This window comes from Macrobrachium nipponense, chromosome 36, assembly GCF_015104395.2.
Source record: "Macrobrachium nipponense isolate FS-2020 chromosome 36, ASM1510439v2, whole genome shotgun sequence".
Taxonomy (NCBI): domain Eukaryota; kingdom Metazoa; phylum Arthropoda; class Malacostraca; order Decapoda; family Palaemonidae; genus Macrobrachium; species Macrobrachium nipponense.
Genome location: NC_087220.1, coordinates 66,971,531 through 66,999,283, shown reverse-complemented (window position 1 = coordinate 66,999,283; position 27,753 = coordinate 66,971,531). Strand labels below are relative to the sequence as shown.

The 27,753-nt window shown below is 38.2% G+C and overlaps 1 long non-coding RNA gene across 1 annotated transcript; it reads right to left on the bottom strand.

Moving 5' to 3' along the window:
• Nucleotides 1-17,732: 17,732 nt before the first annotated feature.
• LOC135203810 (uncharacterized) lies at nucleotides 17,733-23,191 on the bottom strand. Its single transcript, XR_010312033.1, has 3 exons — nucleotides 23,037-23,191; nucleotides 19,862-19,955; nucleotides 17,733-18,826 (listed from the first exon to the last, which is right to left on the bottom strand). It is a non-coding gene; the product is annotated as an uncharacterized LOC135203810 (long non-coding RNA).
• Between the last annotated feature and the right edge of the window lie 4,562 nt (nucleotides 23,192-27,753).

Here is a 27,753-nt window from a genome sequence, read left to right as displayed (position 1 = left end):
AAATGTAGATCACTACTTACCGGAGGAAGCACTGGTCTCCAGAAATATAGATCACTACTTACTGAAGGCAGCATTGAAGTCTCCAGGGATGTAAATAACTACTTAGTGTGGGCAGCATTGAAGTCTCCAATAGGAAACTTCAATGCTTCTCTCCAGTAATTAGTTATCTACATCCCTGGAGACTTCAATGCTTCTCTCCAGTAAGTAGTTATCTACATCCCTGGAGACTTGAATGCTGCCTCCACTAAATAGCTATCTGTGTCCTGGAGACTTCAATGCTGCCTCCAGCAAATAGTTATCTACATCCCTGGAGACTTCAATGCTTTTCTCCAGTAATTAGTTATTTACATCACTGGAGACTTCAATGCTGCCTCCACTAAATAGCTATCTGTGTCCTGGAGACTTCAATGCTGCCTCCAGTAAGTAGTTATCCATATTCCTGGAGACTTCAGTGCTTCTTTCATGTAAGTAGTTATTTACATTAATGAAGACTTCAATGCTTCTCTCCTGTATGTTGCTATCTACATTCATGGAGACCTCAATGCCGCTCTCCCATAAGCAGTTATCCATATTCCTGGAGACTTCAATGCTTCTCTCCAGTAAGTAGTTATCCATATTCATGGAGACTTCAGTGCCTCTTTCCTCTAAGTAGTTATCTACATTCATTGAGACTTCAATGCTTCTCTCCAGTAAGTAGTTATCCATATTCCTGGAGACTTCAATGGTTCTCTCCAGTAAGTGGTGATCTATATTCCTTGAGACTTCAATGCTTCTCTCCAGTAAGTAGATATCTATATTCAAGAAGATTTCAATGCTGCCTCCAGTAAGTAGTTATCTATATTCATGGAGACTTCAATGCTACTCCCCAGTAAGTAGTTATCCATATTCCTGCATATCTTCCTCTTTCCATTGATGCATTATTCGTAAACTGGCCCACCTCAAAGTTTACCCAGCTTGATTAGCTGCATATTGATATATTTACCTGTCTAAGAAGGGTTAAGTAGTTGTCCATATTTCTGGAGACTTCAATGCTACTTGCTCTTCAGTAAATAGTTATCTATATACCTGGAGACTTCAATGTAGAACAGTGTTTAGTCTCTATTAAAACACATCAAATATATTGTGACTTCAGATTATAAATCATCAAGGACATAGAACCCTCGACTAAGTTAGTGAGTCATTCGATGAATGTCCTGTTCAAGATGTAGCCTAGGCCAAGGTTAGGAGAATTTTCGAGGGCTGAAGACAAAGAGACTATGTCAGTGTCAGTCATGGTATTCTGATGTGAAACATAGGCCTAGGCTAAGGTCAGAAGAATCCAGCCGTCGTGTCTCTACACTACCGTAAGTGCAGTGTGTGTATATAAAATGTCTTTCACTTCTCATATGTAGGTTTGGTTGGTGTTGACCTGCTTAAGATGTTCAGAATTGACAGGAAAAGCACCAAAAGAAGAGGAAGCAAAAGTTTGCGCATCCTGTTGCTTTATTTTCAAAAATACTTTCATCTCATAGTTATATCCTGAGCTGTCAGAAAGCTTTATCTGCATCTTATAAACGTATATAATAGGTTGTAACGGATTTCATTGCTTCAAAAGGAAAATTAAGCTTGGTGAAATGCCAGTCAAATCAAATTTACTCAGAAAATTAAATAACAGGTTAATCATTTGTAGAAGCCTTTTGCTACCACGTCAAGGGGAACACTAAATTCTGTTAGACCTAAGTACTGCTGCTTTCTAATCATGAGGAGAATGAATGAGTTAGGTGCTATGACCAAACCAAAACCCCCACCCAAAAACCCAAAAATCAAGAACAAGAAAACAAGATATTAGAATATCAAGGATTGACCTTTAAGCAAAGGCAAACAGAACTTATTAGACTGCAGTTCCAGAGCTTTGTAAAAGAGGGGAAAGAATGGTCATGTGACCGTTGAAATATTAGGATTACTGATTTTTCCACACCACATCTCGTGAGGTTGCAGGGCTACCTGAGGATGGAGGGAGGGTGGGACTGGAGGATATGGATAGGGACTAAGGACGGGGGGAGGGGGTGGGGTGGCTGGAGAATCAGTAATGGGGGGTGGGGGAGCCGTTGGTTAAATGGACTCTCATTTAATTTGATCCTAACGATAAGGAAAGCAAAAATCGACACTGATGCTCTTCTAATCAGGGAAGGGTCAGGATAATACAAAGCTGCAATTACTGGAATCAGGAACAATGCTTGTTAAACATGAAAAAGAATGAATAACAATTATAGTGAATGTAGCCAAATGAACTACGCGTTCCCTTCAAAATTAGCTTGGTGCTCATTTTCACAAACAAAAACTAATCAAATTCAGTTTCAATTAAAATTTTATCAAAAATAAAAAATAAATTAATGGACAAGGACGCAAAAATAGCAAAATGTATCTTGAATTCATTGAACTGACAAATCCACGGGATCATAAATAGTCGACAGATTCGAGACTGAAGCGACAAGAAATCCAGTCACGAATCCCACGAGACGAAAGGCTGAGATGAAAACTCATATCGACAGCAAACTATTCCTTTTTATCCACTCTTGGGTTGGTATATAAGGACCATCAGGGTGGTTAAGGTGTGTTGTTACTCGGATGACTAGAGTTAAATACCGGCCAGAGAAATTTTCCATCTAGGCTACTCTGGTGAGAAGTGGCTGAATAAAAAACAAATATGAGTGACACACTGGATACATTAGTTCTTATATACATTTGGTGGTCTATAATTTTTCCCCAAAACCTTCCATATCGTAACCTGTCAATGGCTTTCATAATTACCTTTATGAAATGATGTTTATAGGTCTTGGTATTTGCGGTTTAGAGTTTCATTACTTTATAAATGGACTGTGTAAATCCAAAGCGTATTTCCATTCAAATAACGTTCTGAAATTGACACCTAATAATGATCTACCATGAACAAAAGTGGGATGCCAGCAAGCGCCTGCACAGCCACACCTGAATGGAATAAGGGTTGACCATTATGGTTAATAAGGACTGAATATGATTTTTACCATTGCTATTTTTATTGCTCTGTTACTATACCATTTTTTAAAATTTGTTTAGCATCGACTCAGTTCACTGGTAATGTGAACTATTATTTGTATATCATTAACATATTGTCTACAGTAGTGATTAGAAAATATGAACATTGGCATCCAATAGCTCGACCATTCACATCCGTCGTTACAAGACAAACAAGCTTCATTGCTGTGTTACCAGACCATTATCATGAAACAGAAGGGGTCGGGGTAAAGGAACACTTTGAGGTAACTGTACCATCCGGCAATATGAATCCATGGTCAAGAGAATTATTTCTAAAAAGCTTAACTAGATGTGAAGCATCCGCAAACACGTATAGTATTTGCTGTTGTCCATTGGATTAATAAAGGACCTTCCTCGTTTTAAATTAAGGTGGGTACACACGTGCGAACCGAACCTTGTATGTAACCGATTCTTGTAACAAAAAACGCAAGTGTGGACGGTTCCTCGAACCCTAACCCTGAACCGCGAGGTTCGAGGCTCCGTTCGCCCTCCGTCCCGGCAATTGTCAGTTTTTGGGCCCCGAATCAAAGGGAGGTCTCTCTGCACATTACGCCATGTGTGGACGGGACCTGTATTACACGTGTATCAACAGAGGTTGTCAACTTGTTAACACCGACTATGAACAGGGCGTAGAGTCCAGGATCCATACTGGTAGTCCCTTGTTTTGGTCAGTCTACGTATATGTCTACCTTGGCTGATTGGAGTGAGGAAGAGGTTCTTCAATTTATTAGTTATTACGCAGAAAAGACTTTACTGTGGCCAGAAACTTCTTGGAATCTCATGTCAGCGAGTAATTCCCGACCTCTGTATTCTACCCTTCTAGTATATAACCTTGATTGCCACCATCTTCTTTTATTTCGCTTCATCTTCGTTAAATAACGTATATAAATATACGCGGCAGTTGCTACTTGCGTGGTGGCCATCGTCGGTAAACAACCCGGACAGAGACAGACTGATGATCGCAGTGGATTGAAATGAAGTTGATATAATAAAAATATGAAATATGCTAGATATTTATAACTATATATAATATATATGTAACAACTTGTTAATAATCTGTTGAATAAATGAAGAAGAAAGAGTAGAAGTTAAACATATATTGAGCAATAGGGGAGAACATAAGTCCTTCTGGTCAGTCAACCATCTGGCTGTAGGATTAGGAGGCTGCTTTCTGTAGCTCCTAATCCTTTGAGTAATCTTGTCAGGCGATTCCTCACGCACACACACGCGCGCGCTTACGCACGCACGTAAAAAGAAATAAAGTTATAAATGTATGTTCTGTGAGCGCGAACCGCGTAGGAGTTGAAAAAGTCAAAATAAAGAGAGACAGATGACGAAGAAGCCTACGGGTTCTGCTTGCCAGTTTTTCATTCTCCTCAGAAAAAGTTGGATTTTGTTATCTAAATAAATAATTGAAAAACGTCATATTTATTCACTGAATATTATATTCAAACGTCGGCGAACGTAAGCTGACTTTAGGGAACGTCGGCGAATAATAGCGAACGTACTGAGTGAACTCTAGTGAACGTGTACGAACGTGAGAGAAAGGGAGAGATAAATAATAATAATAATAATAATAATAATAATAATAATAATAATAATAATAATAATAATAATAATAATGCCAAAAACAGAATTAACTGTAAATGGTGAGACTTTATAAAAAAAAGTCTCACATTCTACCGTTGATTTATCATTGTGGAACTTATACAAAATAATAATAATAATAATAATAATAATAATAATAATAATAATAATATAATAATAATAATAATAATAATAAATTTAGTGACATTGTTTCTTAATACTGTATACGGCGTTGGCAGCCGGCGGGGCTACAGGGTTGCGGGTCGAGGGAATGTGCTCAGGAATTAGGGGACCCTTGAAGCCGACCCAGATAGGGGGAGGGATTTCTTCCCGGACGGCTTAATCCCTGGGGTCCTACCGACGGCCCGGGTAGAGAGCGAGAGAGAGAGCCTGGAAGGCCAGTTACTCTGTCGGCGTGTGAGAGCGCAGTTCAGTCAGTCAGAGCACTAGAGACGACGCTCGTGTCGGCCAGTATATGACTGTCAGGCTGAGAGAGGCCCGAGTCAAAAGCCAAAATTGTAGATGTGAGAGAGTCAGAGCCTAGACACGATGGTAGAAGTTGAGAGCTGTGGGCCTGTGAGAGGGCCAATTCAAAAACAAAAATTAAAGTTGAGAGAGAGAGAGTTCAGTAAGAGTCAGAGCGCTAGAGACGACGCTCGATTCCGGCTATGAAAGCAAATATGACTGTCAGGCTGAGAGAGGCCCGAGTCAAAGGCCAAAAACGTAAATTCAAGTTGAGAGAGAGTCAAAGGCTTAGAGAGAGAGAGAGAGAGAGAGAGAGAGAGTCAAAGGCCTAGAGAGAGAGAGAGAGAGAGTTGGACGGCAGAGAACACTGTCAGCATGTGAGAAGGGAGTTCAGTCAGAGTCAGGGCGCTAGAGACGACACTCGATTCCGACTAGTAGACCAATTATGAAAGCAAATATGACTGTCAGGCTGAGAGAGGCCCGAGTCAAAGGCCTGTGAGAGGGCCGATTCAAAAACGAAAATCAAAGTTGAGAGAGAGTCAAAGGCCTAGAGAGAGAGAGAGAGAGAGGTGGGAGGCAGAGAACACAGTCGGCCTGAAAGTAAATATGACTGGCAGGCTGAGAGAGGCCCGAATCAAAGGCAAAAATCGTAGATGAGAGAGTCACATCCTAGACACGAAAGTAGAACTCGGCCGGAAGGCCGATTCAAAGACGAAAATGGAAGGCAGGAGAGAATGGAAGTAAGAGAAAATTTATTGACCACGGACGATTTTTTTTCTATGGACCACGAGCGCTTGTTCTTGCATACTATATACAGAGGGCTACGTGTGAGAGCGACCCTCTGGGCCTCCACTGACCACACAGAGTCAGAGGCTTAAATAGATCGGCTAGTCGGCCGATTGTATGTACTTGCAAAGTACAAAAAATACTGTTGTGCTGAGAGAGGGCAATTCAAACAGTCAGAGATTTGAAATTGGATTTTGGTTGTGAGAGAAACATAGACAATAATGGTAGAATTCGGCCTTTTGGCAGAGAGAGAGAGAGAGAGAGAGAGAGAGAGAGAGAGAGAGAGAGAGAGAGAGAGAGAGAGAGAACACTGTCGGCCTGAAAGAGGGCCGTTCAGACAGACGACACTCGATGTCGGCCACTAGACCATGAAAGCAGATATGACTGTCAGGCTGAGAGAGGCCAGAGTCAAAGGCCAAAATTGTTGATGAGAGAGTCAGAGCCTAGACAGACAGTAGAACTCGGCCGGAAGGCCGATTCAAAGACGAAAATGGAAGGCAGGAGAGATTGGAAGTAGAGAGAAATTATAGACCATGGACGATTTTTTTTCTATGGACCACGAGCGCTTGTTCTTGCATACTATATACAGAGGGCTACGTGTGAGAGCGACCCTCTGGGCCTCCACTGACCACACAGAGTCAGAGGCTTAAATAGATCGGCTAGTCGGCCGATTGGATGTACTTGCAAAGTACAAAAAATTCTGTTGTGCTGAGAGAGGGCAGTTCAAACAGTCAGAGATTTGGATATGCCCCTCTATGTCGGCGTAGACCGATTCAATAAAGTTATTTAGCCAGAGTAAAGTCAAAGAACGTCTCGAAGACCGAGGCAATTCTTGGATGAATCCAAGTATGATCAATTATAGCCAGAGAGAATGGAACTGAATTTGTGAGAGAAACACTGTCGGCCTGAAAGAGGGCCGTTCAGACAGACGACACTCGATGTCGGCCACTAGACCATGAAAGCAAATATGACTGTCAGGCTGAGAGAGGCCAGAGTCAAAGGCCAAAATTGTAGATGAGAGAGTCAGAGCCTAGACAAGACAGTAGAACTCGGCCGGAAGGCCGATTCAAAGACGAAAAAGGAAGGCAGGAGAGAGTGGAAGTAAACAGAGAAATTATAGACCATGGACGATTTTTTTTCTATTGACCTCGCGCGCTTGTTCCTGCATATAATATAGAGAGGGCTCTGTGAGAGAGCAACCCTCTGGGCCACATAAGTAGAGTGGTCGGAGGAAGGAGAGGGAGCAGAGAGAGATGACATGAAATAGATTTGAAATTGAATTTTTCGTCTCGAAGACAGAGCCAATTCTTGGATCAATCCAAGTAAGCTCAATTATTGTCAGTGCTCTTTAAGAGGGGCTGGCGGTAGCGTCGGAGATGACAATATTTGATTCAATGGTGAATTTTGTTGAGACACAAACATATAAGTGAAAGGAGAGATAGATTTTAGAAAGAGAGTGGTTGAAGGAAGAGATGAAGTGGTGATAGATTGAGGAGAAGCAGAGTAAGTAATGGAGAAGATACTAGCTGTAAAAAAAAGTTCCTGGAGAGAATGGAACTGAATTGTGAGACAGAAACATATAAGTGAGAGAGAGAGAGAGAGAGACTTAGAAAGAGTTGTTGAAGAAAGGAGAGGAATTTGGGAGAGATTGAGGAGAAGCAGAGGAAGTAATGGAGAAAGCCAAAGAGAGATGACATGAAATAGATATTTGAAATTGAATTTTCGTCTCGAAGACAGAGCCAATTCTTGGATCAATCCAAGTAAGCTCAATTATTGTCAGTGCTCTTTAAGAGGGGCTGGCGGTAGCGTCAGAGATGACGAATATTTGATTCAAAGGTGAATTTTGTTGAGAGAGAGATAGATTTAGAAAGAGAGTGGTTGAAGGAAGGAGATGAAGTGGTGAGAGATTGAGGAGAAGTTGTAACTACAAATTGATGCCTTGAGAAGGATCATTGGAAATTTTTGAAGTTGAATTTTGTTGTGAGAGTAACATAAGTAGAGTGGCTGGTGGAGGGAAGCAGAGAGAGATAACATGAAATAGATTTGAAATTGAATTTTTCGTCTCGAAGACAGAGCAATTCTTGGATCAATCCAAGTAAGCTCATTATTGTCAGTGCTCTTTAAGATGGGGCTGGCGGTAGCGTCGGAGATGACGAATATTTGATTCATGGTGAATTTTGTTGAGAGAGAAATATATAAGTGAGAGAGAGATAGATTTAGAAAGAGAGTGGTTGAAGGAAGGAGATGAAATGGTGAGAGATTGAGGAGAAGCAGAGTAAGTAATGGAGAAAGATTATACTAGCTGTAAAAAAAAAGTTCCTGGAGAGAATGGAACTGAATTGTGAGACAGAAACATATAAGTAGAGAGAGAGACTTAGAAAGATGGGGTTGAGGAAAGGAGAGGAAGTTGGGAGAGATTGAGGAGAAAGCCAGAGAGAGATGACATGAAATGGAAGGAAGGAAGAGACAATTTTATGTACCTTGGACGATTTTTTTTCTATTGACCTCGCGCGCTTGTTCCTGTATATAATATGGAGAGGGGTATGTGAGAGAGCAACCCTCTGAGCCACGTAAGTAGAGTGGTCGGAGGAAGGAGTGGGAGCAGAGAGAGATGACATGAAATAGATTTGAAATTGAATTTTTCGTCTCGAAGACAAGAGCCCAATTCTTGGGATCAATCCAAGCTTAAGCTCAATTATTGTCCAGTGGATCCTTTAAGATGGGGCTGGCGGTAGTGTCAGAGATGACGAACTTATTTGATTGAAAAGGTGAATTTTGTTGAAGAGAAGAGATAGATTTAGAAAGAGAGTGGTTGAACGGAAGGAGATGAAGTGGGCGAGAGACTGAGGAGAAGTTTGTAACTACAAATTGATGCCTTGAGAAGGATCATTGGACAAATTTTTGAAGTTGAATTTTGTTGTGAGAAGTAACATAAGTAGAGTGGCTGGTGGGGGAGGAAGCAGAGAGAGAAACATGAAATAGATGAAATTGAATTTTCGTCTCGAAGACAGAGCCAATCTTGGATCAATGCCAAGTAAGCTCAATTATTGTCAGTGCTCTTTAAGAGGGGCTGGCGGTAGCGTCAGAGATGACGAATATTTGATTCAATGGTGAATTTTGTTTGTTGAGAGATAAAAATAGTGAAAGAGAGATAGATTTAGAAAGAGAGTGGTCGAAGGAAGGAGATGAAGTGGTGATAGATTGAGGAGAAGCAGAGTAAGTAATGGAGAAAGATTATACTAGCTGTAAAAAAAAAGTTCCTGGAGAGAATAGATCGAATTGTGAGACAGGAACATATAAGTGAGAGAGAGAGACTTAGAAAGAGTGGTTGAGGAAAGGAGAGGAAGTTTGGGGAGAGATTGAGGATTGAACAGAGGCGTAATGGAGAAAGCTAGAGAGGAGCTGACATAAATGGATGAAGGTAAGATGACAATTTTTATGTAACCTTGACGTTTTTTTTTTTTTCTATTGACCTCGCGCGTTTGTTCCTGCATATAATATGGAGAGGGGTATGTGAGAGAGCAACCCTCTGAGGGCCAACATAAGTAAAGAATGGTCGGAGGAAGGAGTGGGGAGCAGAGAGGAGATGACATGAAATACATTTGAAATTGGAAATTTGTTTTTTCAGGGGGGGGGGGGGGGGGTCCTCGTAAGACAAAAGAGCCAATTCCTGGATCAATCCAAATACAGCTCCAATTATTGTCAGTGGGCTCTTTAAGATGGGGCTTGGCGGGTAGCGTCGGAGATGACTGAAATATTTGAGTTTCAATGGTGGGAATTTTTGTTGAGAGGAGGAAATATAATAAGTGAAAGAGAGATTAGATTTAGAAAAGAGAGTGGTTGAAGGAAGGAAGGATCGAAGTGGTGTAATAGATTGAGGAGAAGTTCGAGTAAGTAATGGAGAAAGATTATACTAGTGTAAAAAATGTTCCTGGGAGATGGAACGAATATGTGAGACAGAAACATATAAGTGAGAGAGAAAGGACTTAGAAGAGTGGTTGAGGAAAGATAGGAAGTTGTGAGAGTTGAGGAGAAGCAGAGGAAGTAATGGAGAAAGCCAGAGAGAGATGACTGAAATGAGATTTGAAATTGAATTTTTCGGTCTCGAGACAGAGCCAATTCTTGGATCAATCCAAGTAAATCTCAATATTGTCATTTGCTCTTTAAGAGGGCTGGCGGTAGTGCCCAGAGATGTACGAATATTTGGTTCAAAGTGAAGTTTGTTGAAGAGAGATAGAATTTTAGAAAGAGAGTGGTGGAAGAAGGAGAAGAAGTGGTCGAGAGACTGAGGAAAAGTTGTAACTACAAATTGATGCCTTGAGAAGGATCATTGGAAATTTTTGAAGTTTGGAATTTTGTTTGTGAGAGTAACATAAGTAGAGTTGGCTGGTGGAGGAAGCAGAGAGAGATAACATGAAATAGATTTGAAATTGAATTTTCCGTCTCGAAGACAGAGCCAATTCTTGGATCAATCCAAGTAAGCTCAATTATTGTCAGTGCTCTTTAAGAGGGGCTGGCGGTAGCGTCGGAGATGACGAATATTTGATTCAATGGTGAATTTTGTTGAGAGAGAAATATATAAGTGAGAGAGAGATAGATTTAGAAAGAGAGTGGTTGAAGGAAGGAGATGAAGTGGTGAGAGATTGAGGAGAAGCAGAGTAAGTAATGGAGAAAGATTATACTAGCTGTAAAAAAAAAGTTCCTGGAGAGAATGGAACTGAATTGTGTGACAGAAACATATAAGTGAGAGAGAGAGACTTAGAAAGAGTTGTTGAAGAAAGGAGAGGAAGTTGGGAGAGATTAAGAAGAAGCGGAGAAATAATAGAGAAAGCCAGTGCTCTTTAAGAGTGGCTGATGAGAGAAACATATAAGTGAGAGAGACAGACTTGAAAAAGAGTGTTTGAAGAAAGGAGAGTAAGTGGGGAGAGATGGCATATATAAGATGTGCCTGTGAGAGGGCCGATTCAAAAACGAAAAGTGAAGTTGAGAGAAATTTAGAGGCCTAGAGAAAATGATAAAAACTAGCTAGGAGGCATATTCAAAGACGGAAATGGAGTCAATGGCCGAAAACGAAAATTAAAGTTGAGAGAGAGTCAAAGGCCTAGATAAAGAACGTCTCGATGACCGAGCCAATTCTTGAATAAATCCAAGTAAGCTCATCTATTTCCAGTGCTCTTTTAGAGGGGTGGGGCTGGCGGTAGTGTCGGAGATGACGAATATTTGATTCAAAGGTGAATTTTGTTGTGAGAGAAACATATAAGTGAGAGAGACACTTAGAAAGACAGTGGTTGGAGGAAGGAGATGACGAATAAGAGAGAGAATAGTTTGCGGCGCTGGTATGTCCGTCGCAGACTGGAGATTTTTCTTTAGACCTCAATCTGTAAAAAATCAAATAGACAATCATTTAAAACTTTGTGATTCCTTTTATAAATGTTACAGACTTATAATGAGAGATTGGTGGAAGAAAGGAGAGGAATTAAAGGAGAACGTCTCGATGACAGAGCCAATTCTTGGATGAAACCAAGAAAGCTCAATTATCGTCAGTGCTCTTTAAGAGGGGCTGCGCGGTAGCGTCGGAGATGACGAAAATTTAATTTGTAGTGAAAATTTGTTGTGAGAGAAACTCATATAAGTTTGTATTGTTTGTATATAGATCACAGACTTTATAAAAAAGAGTTGGACTATAGAGAAGTGAGGAGAGTATAGAGACAGAGATAGAGATAGAGAGAGAGATAGAGACAGAGAGATAGAGACAGAGAGATAGAGACAGAGAGATAGAGACAGAGAGAGAGAGAGAATAGTTTGCGGCGCTGACATGTCCGTCGCAGACTGGTGATTTTTCTTTAGCCTTTAATCTGTAAAAAGAGAGTTCGACGAGAGAAGGGAACTCAATTTGGAATATGTGTTGGTGTTCGGACTGGCGGTCTGGGATTGATACAGCTGCTTCCTCTCTGGAACAACTGTGCGTTCTACTCAATGCTTAGACGAGAAAGAAAGATGGCCAAAACTGATGATTCATTTGAAACAATAGTCTTAACTATACTGAAGGAAATGAGATAAGACGTCTCAAGAAATGAGTAAGCTTCACTCGTGCCAATGCTCCTATGGGGCGGGGAGATATGGCGCTGAGGGTCCGAGACAACTTCTTTAAAAGAAGAGAAAGATGAATCAAAGACAGCAAAGAGAAAGGCCTTGAAATTGGCGGTCTAGCATTAGAGTCAGAAGCACTGTTTGAGCAATGAAGGTGCAAAGTATTTAGTCCTTAGACGAGCCGGAAAGATGACCAAAAGTGATAATTTATTCGAAGGAAAAGTGGCATTTTTAAGAAACACTAAGGCCTTCAGACTGGTGGTCTACTGATTTGAGTAAGCAGCAGCTCTCTATAACCAGTGAGTATGCAAAGTTACTGAATCCTTAGACGAGTCGGAAAGATGGCCGAAAGTGATTATTTGAATGATGGAAGGGAGAGAAGGGAACTGAATGTGTCATATATTTTGGTATTCGGACTGGCGGTCTTTGACTGAGACAACTGCAGTATTCTCAGGAAAAATTATTGTGCATTTCACTTACTGCTCAGACGATGCAGAAAGATGGCCAAAACTTGATCATTTATATGGAACAAGAGTCCTAACTATGTTGAAGGAAATGAGAAAGATTATGAGAGGAATGAGCCTGCAATGTACTCAGTCTTTAGACGAGCCGGAAAGATGTCCAAAATTAATGATTTATATGAGATAAATGTCGTAACTATAAAATGAAACCTTAAGAAGGATCATGAGAATTTTTTGTACGACGAAGGAAATATGAATTTGGATAAACAGCTAAGCCTTCAGACTGGCAGTCGCTGATGAAGTCTGCAGCTCTCTATAACCAGTGAGTGTGCATAGTACTGCATCTTTAGACTGGCCGGAAAGATGGTCGAAACTGTTTATTTCGAATGAGTAAGAGTCGTAACAATAAAATGAAAACGCCAGTCAATCAAAACGGATTTAACCCAGTCTTTAGACTCGCCGGAAAGATGGTCAAAACTGTTTATTTCGATGAAGTAATAGTCCTAAGAATCGAATGGAATTATAAGGACGTCTCAAAGACACGAGCCAAAGGTCATTTTGAAATAAATGAATGTGGATGAGTAGAAGAGGTGCAAGCTCGACTCATGCCAGTGCTCCTAGTTGGTGTCTTTGAAAAGCAAATGAAAAGCAATTGAAATAGACAGGAAGACCTTCGGACTGGCGGTCATTGATTGAGTCAGCAAATCTGTAAAAGTCGTAACAATAAAATGAAAACGCCAGTCTACAAATACAGATTCGACCCAGTCTTTAGACTCGCCGGAAAGATGGTCAAAACTGTTTATTTAGATGAAGCAATAGTTCTAAGAATCGAATGGAATTATAAGGACGTCTCAAAGACACGAGCCAAAGGTCATTTTGAAATAAATGAATGTGGATAAATGGAAGAGGTGCAGGCTCGACTCATGCCAGTGCTCCTAGTTGGGGGGAGGACTGGCGTTGAGCAATGCAGATGATGTCTTTGAAAAAGAAATGAACAGCAATCGAAATAGACAGGAAGACCTTCGGACTGGCGGTCATTGATTGAGTCAGGAAATCTGTAAAAGCATTAATAAATGAGCAGCATATTTGTTGACTCGTTTGAAGGAAAAGTGTCAGTGTTAAGAAACACTAAGGCCTTCGGACTGGCGGTCTACTGATTGAGTGAGCAACTCTCTATAAGCAAAGAGTGTGCCAAGTTACTGAATCTTAGACGAGCCGGAAAGATGGCCGAAAGTGATTATTTGAATGGAGGAAAAGTCGTAACAATAAAATGAAACCTTAAGAAGGATCATTAGAAGTTTTTTATGAATGAATTCATCAGCTTTATATGAATGTGCATTCTACTGAATCCTCTTAGACGAGCCGGAAAGATAGCCAAAAATGTTAATTTAGAAATTTCTATCATGGACATGTCAGATATGTAAGCCAGTGCTCAATGAAAATGAATGTGGATAAATAATAATAGAGCTGGGTAAATAATAATAGAGCTGGACAAATAATAATAGAGCTGGACAAATAATAATAGAGCTGGACAAACAATAATAAGAGCTGGACAAATAATAATAGAGCTGGCAATATGGGAATAAGAGCTAACTAAAATTGAATGAGCTGCACTCGTGCCAATACTCCTATGTGGCGGGGAGGTATGGCGGCACTGAGGGTTGGAGACAATGTCCTTGAAGTAATGTTAATAATAAACAGAAGGCATTCAGACTGGCGGTCTTTGAACGATTGAGGGAGAGCACATGTCAAATGAATGCGAGTAAATAATAATAGAGCTGGGTAAATAATAATAGAGCTGGGTAAATAATAATAGAGCTGGGCAAATAATAATAGAGCTAACTAAAATTGAATGAGCTGCACTCGTGCCAATACTCCTATGGGGCGGGGAGGTATGGCACTGTACTGAATCCTTAGACGAGCCGGAAAGATAACCGAAACTGTTTATATAGACATTTCTATCATGGACATGTCAGATACGTAAGCCAATGCTCAATGAAAATGAATGTGGGTAATAATACAGGTAAGTAAAATTGAGTATGCTGCACTCGTGCCAATGCTCCTATGGGGCGGGGAGGTATGGCACTGATGGTTAGAGACGATGTCCTGGAAGTAATGTTAATAATAAACAGGGAGGCATTCAGACTGGCGGTCTTTGATTGATTGAGTGAGAGCACATGAATAAGCAATGAATGTGCAGCAGCAAAAGTGATGATGTATAAATGAAAAGTCCTAACATTAAAAGGAAACCTTAAGAAGGATCATTAGAAGTTTTTTTTATGAATGAATTCATCAGCTTTGTATGAATAATGAGTGTGCATTCTACTGAATCGTCTTAGACGAGCCGGAAAGATAGCCGAAAATGTTTATTTAGAAATTTCTATCATGGACATGTCAGATACGTAAGCCAGTGCTCAATGAAAATGAATGTGGCTAAATAATAATAGAGCTGGGTAAATAATAATAATAGAGCTGGGCAAATAATAATAGAGCTGCACTCGTGCCAATACTCCTATGAGGAGGTAGGTATATATGGCACTGAGGTTTGGAGACGATGTCCTTGAAGTAATGTTAGTAATAAACAGGAAGGCGTTCAGACTGGCGGTCTTTGATTGATTGAGGGAGAGCACATGTCATTGTACAGAATCCTTAGACGAGCCGGAACGATAGCCGAAACTTTATATAGACATTTCTATCATGGACATGTCAGATACGTGAGTCAGTGCTCAATGAAAATGAATGTGGGTAATAATAATAATAATAATAATAATAATAATAATAATAATAATGGAGGTAAGTATAATTGAGTATGCTGCACACGTGCCAATGCTCCTATGTGGCGGGGAGGTATGGCATTGAAGGTTGGAGACGATGTCCTTGAAGTAATGTCAATATTAAAGAGGAAGGCATTCAGACTGGCGGTCTTTGATTGATTGAGTTTGAGCACATGAACAAAGCAATGATGATGTATAAAGGAAAAGTCGTAACATTAAAATGAAACCTTAAGAAGGATCTTTAAAAGTGTTTGTGAGAGAATGAAATTACGTCTCAATGACGTGAGCCACTGCTCATTGAAAAATGAGTAAGCTCCACTCGTGGATGCTCCTAAGAGGGGGGAGTTATTCAGTCTGAGGGTCAGAGAGAACGTTTTGGAAGCAGAAAGGTGAATGACGTATCAAGGACATCAGCCAATGCTCAGTAATGAGTAAGCTGGACTCGTGGCAGCGCTCCTAGGTGGAGGAGTGATGTCGCTGAGCGTCTGAGATAATGTCAAATGTCAAATGGTGTTGAGTGAAATTGAAGTGTTTGTGAGAGAATGAAAGTACGTCATGAACGCGAGCCACTGCTAATTGAAAAATGAGTAAGCTCCACTCGTGGATGCTCCTAAGAGGGGGGAGTGATCCGTCTGAGGGTCAGAGAGAACGTTTTCGAAGCAGAAAGGTGAAACAATGTTGTTAACAAAGACTACAGCCTTTGGACCGGGTAATTCACTGATTGAGTCCGCAGCTCTGTATAATAAAAGAGTGTGCACTTGTACTGAATCGTTGGGCTTCCCGGAAAGATGGTTGAAAGTGTTTGTTGAAATGAAAAAGCGAATGTGGAAACAACAGAGCAGAACCTTGCTGTGACGAAGTGAAAGGTGAAGGGCGTATCAAAGACGTCAGCCAATGCTCAGTAATGAAGGTAAGTGAAACTGAGTAAGCTGGACTCGTGGCAGATATATATATATATATATCTATATATATATATATATATATATATATATATATATATATATATATATATATATATATATATGAATAATTATCACATCGAACCGTGATCCATTTATATATCAATTCAAGCTACAAATGTCCTTTAATATCTAAATTCACTTTACCTCCCAAATGATATATTTTTCATATATTTTTTAATTGATAATAATTTCGTCCCCCCATGGGATCGAACCACCGTCCAAGTGGACTGTCCTGATTTCGTCCCCGTCCCACTTGGACGGTGGTTCGATCCCATGGGGGGACGAAAATTATTATCAATTAAAAAATTCCCCTTCGGTACATATATGAAAATATATCATTTGGGAGGTAAAGTGAATTTAGATATTAAAGGACATTTGTAGCTTGAATTGATATATAATATATATATATATAAATACTATATATATCTCTATATATATATATCTTATATATATAGATTCATATATATACTATATCTATTATATATATATATATATCTAGATATATATATATAGATATATATCTATATATATATATATATATATACATATATAGTATATATCTATATACATTTATATATATATATATATATCTCTATATATCTATCTATATATATCTATCTATATCTCTATAGATCTCATCTATAGATTATATAGCTAAATTATATATATCTATAGATCTATATATATATATATATATATATATATAACGATATATTATCTAGATATATATATAGATATCTGATGATATAGTAGATATCTAATATACATTTATATATATATATGTATATATAATATAATTATATATATAATATATAATATATATATATATATATATATAATATATCTATAGATATATCTATAGATATATATATAGAGATAGATATATTATAGTCTTTAGATATATCTATAGATATTCTAGATATATATATATATAATATCAGATATAGATATATAGATATAAGATAGATAGATATATATATATATATATATATATATATATCTAAGATATATATCTAGATATAGATACTATATATATATGATATATATATATCTATATATATATATATATATAGATGTATATATCGGATCATTGAAAATTCAATGAAGAAACGTTATTTTACAAAGGTAAACTGAAGATAAAATAACCATTATAAAAAACATTAATAGGAACATTAATAAAAACATAATAGGAACAAAACATTATATATATATATATATATATATATATATATATATATATATATATATATATATATATATATATATTACTGGACACCCTTGCATGTGAGCAGGGAAAAACTAAAATACAAACAATAAAATTCTTTTGGTTTTTAGCTAATGCACGAGAGAACGACGAACACTGCAACATTGCAGTGACATTGGTGGCAATTTAGAACTTTCGTTTACTTAGTTTTAGCCCTATTTTCCTTCTATTTTCGAAGCTTTGTTTTTTTTCTTTTTTTTGCAATGTCTTATAACTCGTTATCAAATGTGGAATTTTAAAAACTACATCACTTTCGTAAAGAAGAGAATGGTTCAAAGAAAAGGTTACAACACATACTTCATTTTATTGCTTTCAAAATCAGACTGATTACAATTTATGAAGGAAACAATGTTACAAATAAACAGAACATTAAGTGATACACAAATCCCACATTTGAGATAAACGTTTAATGCATTGTTATAAGGTCACGCTTAATGAGACTATAAGCCATACCACAATGGTACACTGGTGAACATACTACAGCCGAAAATCGCCTTTGTCTCTCAAGAAACTAGTTTAAAATGGTTTGTGAAGGATAAACAAAGATAATGACATTTTCTGTCATAGGACTAAACCATTAGTTAAAAGATAAGTATTGATACTTCCAGTTTTAACATCGATTTTGTAGGAAGTTTCACATTATTCTAAAGCTAGATTTCACTGACCAAAAAAAATCATAGTTTGAAAAAGTCCATTTCACAAGGAGAATATTACCAGTGAGTCTTTCAGATATCCCGAGAAACCCAGAATTATGATGTATTGTCAGTTATTATAACCCTACATTTGAAATTGTGTTTTCCATCACTGTATTAAACTAGGTTTAGAATTTTTTTAAAGATATTGTAGGATTTTGCCCTGCGTATGTCGACTATACACTCAACTAATTCTGGATGAAAATGAAGGTTCAAAAGTGACGTTAGTTTCCCCATCATCTCTTAAAAAGGAATTTAATAGGACAACACACCTTAGTGGTCTGGTGCAAGTGGCAGTTGGTCATAACGACTTTTCTCGCCCCCCCTCCCCCCAATGAAAAGCAATAGTTACTGAATGAATAAGAATGAACACTACCGGCTGAACTCTCTGATCATGAGACTATGCTATTGTAAGAGCATCTCTCTAACAGAGCCGGTAACAAACAAAAGCAGGTAAATTGCTTTTATGGTTTACGACAGCCTTTGGCTTTCCAGCCCCCTTCGCAACAATCGAAGTCATGGCCGCTAAAATCCTTTTTGCAACAATCGACATTTGGCACGCAAGAGCCTGAATCACCTCTCACGAGACATTTGTCATTTCCGCATTCATGATTCTCCTGACCGGCGATGGATGCCGGCTCCAGCGGAGGCTCTTTAGACTGACGTTTGATGCGAGATCCTGCTACACTTCCTGTGGTGAAAAAAGAGAGAAGAATGTAGAATCCATCCGTCAAATTTCTATATTCTGCGTGCATGTTCTACTGGAAGATATCTGAATTTAATGTCGTAAAGAAAAGGTTAATCTATAGCAGTGGTTCCCAAGTTTTTTTTTCTGTCATTTCCCCCTTCATGTGTATGAGGGAAAATGTAGTTGAAACACACTGTGACTATTTGCTAATTTATTTTTCAAATATATAAATGTACCGATAAACATATAGTTACAGAGTAAAGTGGATAGAGAGCGGTTGGTAACAACTAACCACATAGCCATGGAGAGTGGTTAGTAACAAATAAAAGGACTTTTGTTTGCTCTTCTACTTTAGGATTAAATTAGTGAGAAGGGGGATTTTTTTAGTTAGTAGGTAGTGTAATTATTTCCCCCCCTGGTAGCTTCAAATCACCCCCCCCCCATGGGGGGAATTTCCCCCACTTTGGGAACACCGATCAATACAACCATGAAAACCTTATTTTACCGTTAGCATTTTAAGCCACTATTTCTCTACAGTAGTTTACCATATAACGTTAATGACTGCAATTAATGATGCTGGAATTACGTAGTTAAAATTATGCTGAATTGAAGATCACGTCACAGTAGCCTTAGGCCAAAGCTGACATTTGCTCACGCTACAATATCTGGTACATGAAATAATGACTATACTCTGTTTTTTTTTTCATCTGTCCATCCGCCTGTGGTGTTTTTGTATGGTAACACTGCGTCCCGGGCTTTAGATAGTTACATTCAGCTTGCATTCAACGATTATAATAATATCCTATTTCGAATATTAACGGTGTAATTCGCATACAGTAAATTATTGAAACACTTTTCAGTTGCAAATGTACACCCAGATATCCTTTTATTTACCTAAAACTTACAAATAGCGTAACTATCTAAAGCCCGGGACGCAGTGTTACCATACAAAAACACCACAGGCGGACGGACAGATGAAAAAAAAATCAGAGTATAGACACATGAAGAATACTTGATAAAGGAAACTTTTTTGCATACCAGCAACTTCTTCTCCCAGCAGGACCAGGCAGAACAGAGCCACGATGCTTGCTTGAAGGAACCTCATTATTTTCGATAAGCGCCTCGGAAAGACCTGAGAGAGAGAGAGAGAGAGAGAGAGAGAGAGACGAGAGAGAGAGAGAGAGAGAGAAATGGGACGAAAAAGTTGTTATATTCTTCTTCTTGTGACGTTTATCACAATTCAGAGGCCACAAAAGAGTTTAAGTAGACTACGGATGGATTTGGATTCACATTTCTAGACCCATAGCTGGCGCTTCGCACATCTAGACCTACTGGAGTCGTCTGAAAGATTTTTTCTTAAAGTGATTGAAGTAATGTACAGTTACAGGAGATGGACAGAAAATGATCAATTTCACTTATAATAAGTTTCGTTGGAAACAGTCACCTACATCACAACTAATTTTAAACGTAAAATATTCTTTTTAATTTCCATGAATTTCTATGTTTCTGTGTGTATTTGTGTTAGATTATATATGTCTACACTTTATTGTCTAGTTGTTGTAGTTCTTTGTATACTTCTGATATGATCTATGAGCCTGTGGCCTTGGCAAAGTCAAATGATTTGTCTCGTCTTCATTACAATTGCTAAACCGTGGTCTTGCCCGCGCTTTGAGCATACAAATTCTTCACTGCATTTCTCTCTCTTCTTCTCTTCTCTCTCTTCTCTCTCTCTCTCTCTCTTCTTCTTCTTCTTCTTCTTCTTCTTCTTCTTCTTCTTCTTCACGGGTACTGAGTCAAGTTATCGTCATCTTGATGGGTCTAGGCCACTGGCAACTAAAAAAAGAAAAAAAAAAATCATTACGAGGTGGAGTGAATATGCTACTTCATCCATATTTTTCCTGAACCCGTAATCCCCTAATACCATTGATCCAGAGTAGGCGTAAGTTATATGACAAAAAAGAAAAAGAAACACTTCTAGTCTCCCAAGAATTTTCAGGGAATCACTGTACTAAACATTAAAGAATTACATACTATACAGCCCGGTTATAACCGCTTACAATTGAAAACTTCAAATTTCATATGTGTCTCAATAGTAGTTTCCCTGAATGATCGGGTTCCCTTGTTCTACAAAGGTCCTAGCGTCGCCCTTACCCAAGTGAAGAAGGCGAAGATTGTCCAGAGTCCAAACGCTTTTAGAAATCAAAAGGTTGAGTACCTATTAAGAGAATTCAGAAGATATTGGGACGTTAAAAAAGTAGGAAATATGGCACTAGAAAGTTGTACCAACTTTATTTGCCAACTTAGAGACATGGAGTAACGTAACGGAAAACGAGTTAAATGCACTAGAGAAAATGCAGTACAGGATCCTTCGAGGAATGTATGAACAACCTAAGGGCACGCAGTATTGGGGAATTATAGCGGAGTCCGGCATATGGCCAGTAGCCTACAGAATTGATTATCAGAAGATAATGCTTTTCCACAACATAATATATTCGGAGGAGAAAAGATTTATAAATGAAATAGTTGAAGATCAGTTAAGAGCCCCATATGGGCAATGTTGGACAAAAGTGTGGTGAACACATGCACCAAATATGATATAGAAATTAATGGACTAAGAGAATATCCTAAAGCAGCACTGAAAAAGGAAATAAAGATAAGAATTAATCAAGATATCCAAGAAAAGAGAAAAGAAATGAAGAAGCTGAGATTCTTAGATGACTTCGAGGAAAACAAGTATATAAGGGAACTGGAAACAAAGGAAGCTTGTTTCATAATGAAAGCCAGACTTAATATGCTGAACTTAAAGGCTAACTTCCGGGGCAAATTTAAGGAAGAGGTCTGTGAAATATGTAGAGGGAGGAGGACACCACCGAACATTTATTCACATGTAAATTGCTACAAAAATTAGATCAGGATATAAATTTAGGGACACTGATAATCCCCTAACAGAAATCTGGGAGAATATATAAGGATAGCCCTCAAAATTAAGAATGTTCTTAACCTCGAAAGCGATGGATGTCAAAGCGAAGTAGCACGGCTCTGCCTCACTTATAAAGAAGAAGAAATGAAAGGGAGTTGGGATAAAAGTAAATAAAGCTTTGCACCCATAGAGGCTATATACTTGCAGTTGCGATCTCTATACCAATACTACGTCTATGGTTCGGTGGTCTTCCACCAGGGCGGCGTTGCAAAGCCTTGCGTCCATTTTTAAAGGTCTGCTAGCCCAGAAATTGAACAAGGATTAGCGCAATTGTGATTTTTTAAAATGTTAATGTTTAATAAATAAGTGTTTAGCAAATTTTTAAGGTCTAGTGAGTGTTTATTGAGTGTTTATGAGGAAATGTTTAGTTTAGGGTTTAGTGAATGTTTACTGAATGTTTAGTGTTTAAGTAATCAAATAATGTTCAGTGAGTGTTTAGTGCATGTTAGAGTAAATATTCAGTGAATGTTTCGTGAGTGTTTAGAGTTGAGTGAAATGTTATGTGAATGTTAGTGTTGAACAGCTGTTTAGCGTATAAGCATTCAGTGAATGTTTAGCAAATGTTTAGAGTTTAGTGAATGTCGAGTGTACGAAATGTTTTGGGAGTGTTTAGGGTTTGGTGAAGGTTTAGTGCATGGTAGCATTTAGTGAATGAATGTTTAGTGTGTAAGTATGTTTAGTTGGTGTTTAGAGTTTAGTGAAAATGTTTTGTGAATGTTAGTGTTTAACGAATGTTTGGTGAGTAAGCATTCAGTGAGTGTTTAGGGTTTAGTGAATGTTTGTGTTTAGTAAATGTTTAGTATGTATCTGTGCATGTTTTGTGAGTGTTTAGTTAATGTCTTATGATTGTTAGTGTTTAGTGAATGTTTAATGTGTAAGTGTTTATTTTGTGTTTAGTGAGTGATGAGCGGATATTCATTCACTGTTTGATGTGTGTTTAAGGGTTTAATTAGCATTTAGTGTTTAGTGAGTATTTAGTGTTTAGTGAGTGTTTAGGGTTTAATGAGTGTTTAAAGCAGGGAGATCGCCACTCCAGTGATTGACCCTTTATGTTTGCACCTCATAAACGGTGTAGTGTGCCCGCAACTGTGTTTGTGGGATGAGCGTTAGGAAACAGGAACCAGGAACTACTTATACTCTGTTTTTTTTCATCTGTCCATCCGCCTGTGGTGTTTTTGTATAGTAACAGGCCAATGGACAGATGAAAAAAAACAGAGTATAGTCAAAACTTACTGTGCCTGCAACTGTGTTTGTGGCGTCAGCCTTCAGGAACCAGGAAACCGAAGGACTGGACTGGGTAAGGAACAACGAGCGAATGAAATAGCTGGTAAATGCGGTGGTTTAAATATGAACCTTAATGGATCTCCAGGGTTCAGGACAGAGAGATTTTGTCTTCGGTGATTGGTGGCTGCCAAACAGAGGGAGGAGTTTGCAAGCAGTGGCATAGAATAACCAAGCACCTGACTCTTCCTCAAGAATCTTAAGTACATCCGAAGCTGTGTTTAGTAAGCTGCGAGTTCCTGATTCTCTTCAATATAATATAACATATGTGCACCTTAAAATGTTATATATACTTCAATATAACCAAGCTTGTCCTCAGGTTATGTAATCGGTATATAAATCTTTGTGTGTGTGTTTTTCCCTGGGCACAAAACACTTTGTTCCTCAATCAATTTTAGGAATAATACTCCTGTTAATGCTTAATTTGTATTGCAGTTTACACCGGTTTGGCGCGTCTATACTAAACGGTGTCCACCACGAATAAGATATATTTTCTTTTTTTTCTCCCTTTCCCGAATTTAACCGGTAACAAGCTGCACCTTATCGCGAATTGCTTGCTATAAAAGGTCGTAACTTCACAAAAAAGAAAGAAAAAAGGTATTAAAATTTTCACCGCGTAGATTTCTCTGCTTTTGAAGCTGGTAACCGACAAATAATAACGAGAAAGCCTTATGGATAAAACTAGGCCCTTTAGGATGGATCTATATATAAACCTGGCGGATAAAGATGAGTTGAGAAAGTCTTGTTGCTTTGCTTTCCGTGACGAGAACGTATCACGTCAGAAACTCTTTACGCCTGAAGACTCTATAAACATGGCTACGTATTAATGATTCGTAACGTGTTTCTCGTTTCATTGCCTTATTATCTGAAAAAAAATTCTTTGTTTTGATTATATATCGATGAATATATGAGGTGTCTAAGGAGAAAGGGGCGTATATACCAGAAAAATAAAAAAACTTAAAACGTTGCTCTAGTCATGTTCTTTCCAATGGTATGACTTGTAAGCCCCTGCGCATTCTAGGTTGAAAACCAATGTTTTTCTCATCTGAAAGATTATGACCAAAATTGACTCACGCGGTTAATTAGAAAGGGACTTATGCGACTCGACTCGGTAAAAGGATACAGAAATACACGCATTGGCCTTCTTGACGGCCAATCAGGATGCCCGACTTATGCTCGCTTTGGCAGAGTAGAGTAATTCCCGCCAATCAGTGGCTTTGTATCTTCATCCTTTTAAAGTACTTCCAAGACCACGTGAATGATTACAGGGCGCTTAGTGTATTGCAATCGTGTTTTTCACTGATTTTTACGTAAATTCAGCGCCCAAGTCGTCGTGAGCAAGATGAATTTGCATCGGACGACGATGATGAGGTGCAGGAGAATCTTTTTGACTACTAAGTCAAATCAGTGGGGGGGGGGGGGGGGGGCATTTGGACCAGGTGCAAGATATTCGGGAGGTTGAGTGTTATTATCATTAATTATTTTGTTTTATTGCCATTTCATTAATGTTGTTGTCCTTGTTCATTCAATTTACAGTCTTATTTTTTTCTAATACTTATTCATTGCTTTAGGGTAAGATTGTGTTTGTTGTTTTTGTGTTTGCTTGCATGCATGCAATTATTATTATCTTTTTCCAATATTATTTTGTGGCGATCGATGTGTTACAAAATATTCTTATTTTACATCTAATTTTATAACAATGTTTTTTCATTGTACTGGAAATGATGTTTGTCTGTGCTCCCTTAAGGCAAATCAAGGAATTCTTAGGGTAAAGTTATTAAAATGAAACAACGTAACAATAAAAAATACCTTTGTTGTTACTTTTTTCACTTAAAACTGTAAATTCCTTCCATTTTGCTATTTTGCTTATGATTTTACGAGGGCTTGTGCACCTGCAATACATATTAGGGACTTCTGAAGGTTGAGGGATTAGAATGAAACAACATAACAAGAAAAAATGCCTTTATTTTTATTGCCTTTTTTTCTCGTAATTCCTTCCACTTTGCTATTGTGCGTATTTTATGACGCGTGCTTGCTAATCTGCAATACCATTTTAGGACTTTGGGGGTAGTGGGGGTCGGAATGAAACAACTATCTACCAAAAAAGTCCTTATTTCTAAATTACAACATAGAAAAATATTCTTTTTTATTCTACTATTTTGCGTGTGTTTTTACGCGTGCGTGCGCGCCAATAATGCAATAGTGTGTTTTGAGGGATGCGAGGGGTTATGGTGAAATGATTTTATAGCAAAAAAATCTTTATTGTCATTTACAACCCAAAAAATATTAATGGTTTTATTTTATTGTCTGCTTTGGTGCGCGCTTGCGTGCGCGCAAACCGTTCCCAAACAAATTTTCGGGGTCTAAAAATTCCAACAACATCATCTATAACTTGCCGCAAGTTTCATCTTATTACCTTTAATGGTTTTCCTGCTACAAACTTTTAACTTTAACCCTTTGTCTCTCCTTTTCTAAGGCCTTTTTGTTTTTTTGTTTTTTTAAATGACATATGGGCCCCTATCTCCTTAGACGCCTGTATTATGTAAATATCAACAAGCTGAATACATAACATTTTTGGTGTTGATGCGGTCGTGGAGATGCCACAGGGACATACAATTTCAGTTTATGTCAGCGCACTTGTATGATATGTAGAATAGAACGAGATGTTCATGTCGAATGGATTGACTAGAAGAAATATTAGATCAATTAAGTAATAAGGTTCAATTCTCCACCCTCTTCAACGAGTAGGTTTAGGCCCGTAACCCCTCCCCTCACAATGTAAACAAATCCACCACCAGAATGAGGTTATGGTTTTGAATATAAATTTACTAGGATTGGCCTAATGAGGCAATAGGCCTAACAAACAAATTGCTTAAAAAACGGGGCGAAAAGATAGCAATCAAAATGGAACAGAAAAAAAACAATGATGAAGATGATGGCAATACTAATGATGAGGCTACACAGGTTACGAATCATTAATACTTAGTCCTGTGTCTTAATTGGGTCTACAGGCTACAGCCACTTACACAATGAGGCTGCCCTTAACGGTGATGATCCTTCTACAATCAGCGCTGTTTATTTTCCCTTTCTTACTCCATTTACAATACTAATGCAAATAATATTCTCCACAATCTCGGTACGGTATGTAGAAAAGGTCGTATCCCAACCAAAACTTGAATACGAAACATGGAAAAGTTGCTGCCAATTACAAGAAGAGACCTGATATCGCCACACTGCACATAGTATTTCTAGCGTTAGACGTGTTCATATATCCCGTAAAATCAAATATATAAGATCAGAATATGTTTATAGGAATGTAATATTAGATCTAAAATCTTGCTACACCTGCTAACCATAAAAACATACTTCGCATAGCGTACTGCAGCATACATAGGTGGTCTTGCCTTGTATCCGTTGGGTGGCTCTCAGAATGTGTAAGTAATAATTGCTTTTAGAATTTTACAAACATATTCATTAACTACTTAAATTCATAAATAAGTGGAAAAAAAGATTCCTCACAAAACCATTTTTTCTTTTCTCAGTTTTTTTAGGGAAGATACCCGCCGGTATAAGATGAGGTTCCCAAGTCTTACCTTTTAGGTTCTGTTTTTCTTTGTGTCGTTCAGAGAAGAAGCTTTAGGAACGTCTGCTGAACAGCCAATTACTGTAGGTATCCTAGGTATGTGCTCACCATATGTTTCATGCCACAATGTACTTGCTATATTTCACCAGTCACTACCGTTCTCTCGATTATGTAGGTTTTCAGAACACCAGTGTATCTGGATCATGTATGAACAAAACTATTAAAGCAGAAGTTTGTATAATAAAAGTGTTAAATCTTCAGAAACACGCGTCAAGCATCAGAAGAGTGATCAGGCAAGATTGATTGTTGCAGAGATCTTCTTTAGTCACGAGTGCATCAAAGATTGTCAGGAAAGACCAGAACTTGGTTCCTGTGAGGTGGACACAGACTGCTGTGCTCGGGAGTTTAAAGGGAGACTCTTACCTGTCTTGTCTTTCCGGTTAAAGAATGATCAGACAGATTGCTGACAGTCGCTTAACTTGACTTGACTGAGGAGTCTTTAGGCTGATACAGAAAGTACTCTTGGGTTCAGGTTATATATCAAAAGCCTTAATATATGTACCATAGGGACAGGTAATATATTTATTGTAATTTTCATCTTGGTACCATAGTTTCAAGCAATTTTGCAATGTGCTCTTTTTTTCATGTTGGTACAATAGTTTCACATCCAAATTTAATGTAATCCTCACATTGGTAACGTAGTCCCAAATTCTGTTCATATTGTAATTTTCATGTCAGTACCACATTTATCTTATATGCCCAATAATTAACAAAGATTCAGATTTAGTTTATAGTGTGTGGAACTTTTGCTTCACTTTCGGTATTCAGTTTAATAACTGATTTTGTGCCACGACTCTGATCATTTAAAATTTCAAGCTTCATATTAGGACGTCAGTCACATTCAGTAATCTTCATTACTTTATACCCAAGTTCCTCAGTAGCGACGTGAAGTTAATTTTGACATTGGCATCATGAGCCCTGTAAGGCAGTTTAGTCTATTGTTTTGATATCATTAAAACGTGGTTTAACACTTAGTTTTATTCTACTAAACCTGTTTTATGCATATGACTTAATAAAATGAGAGAA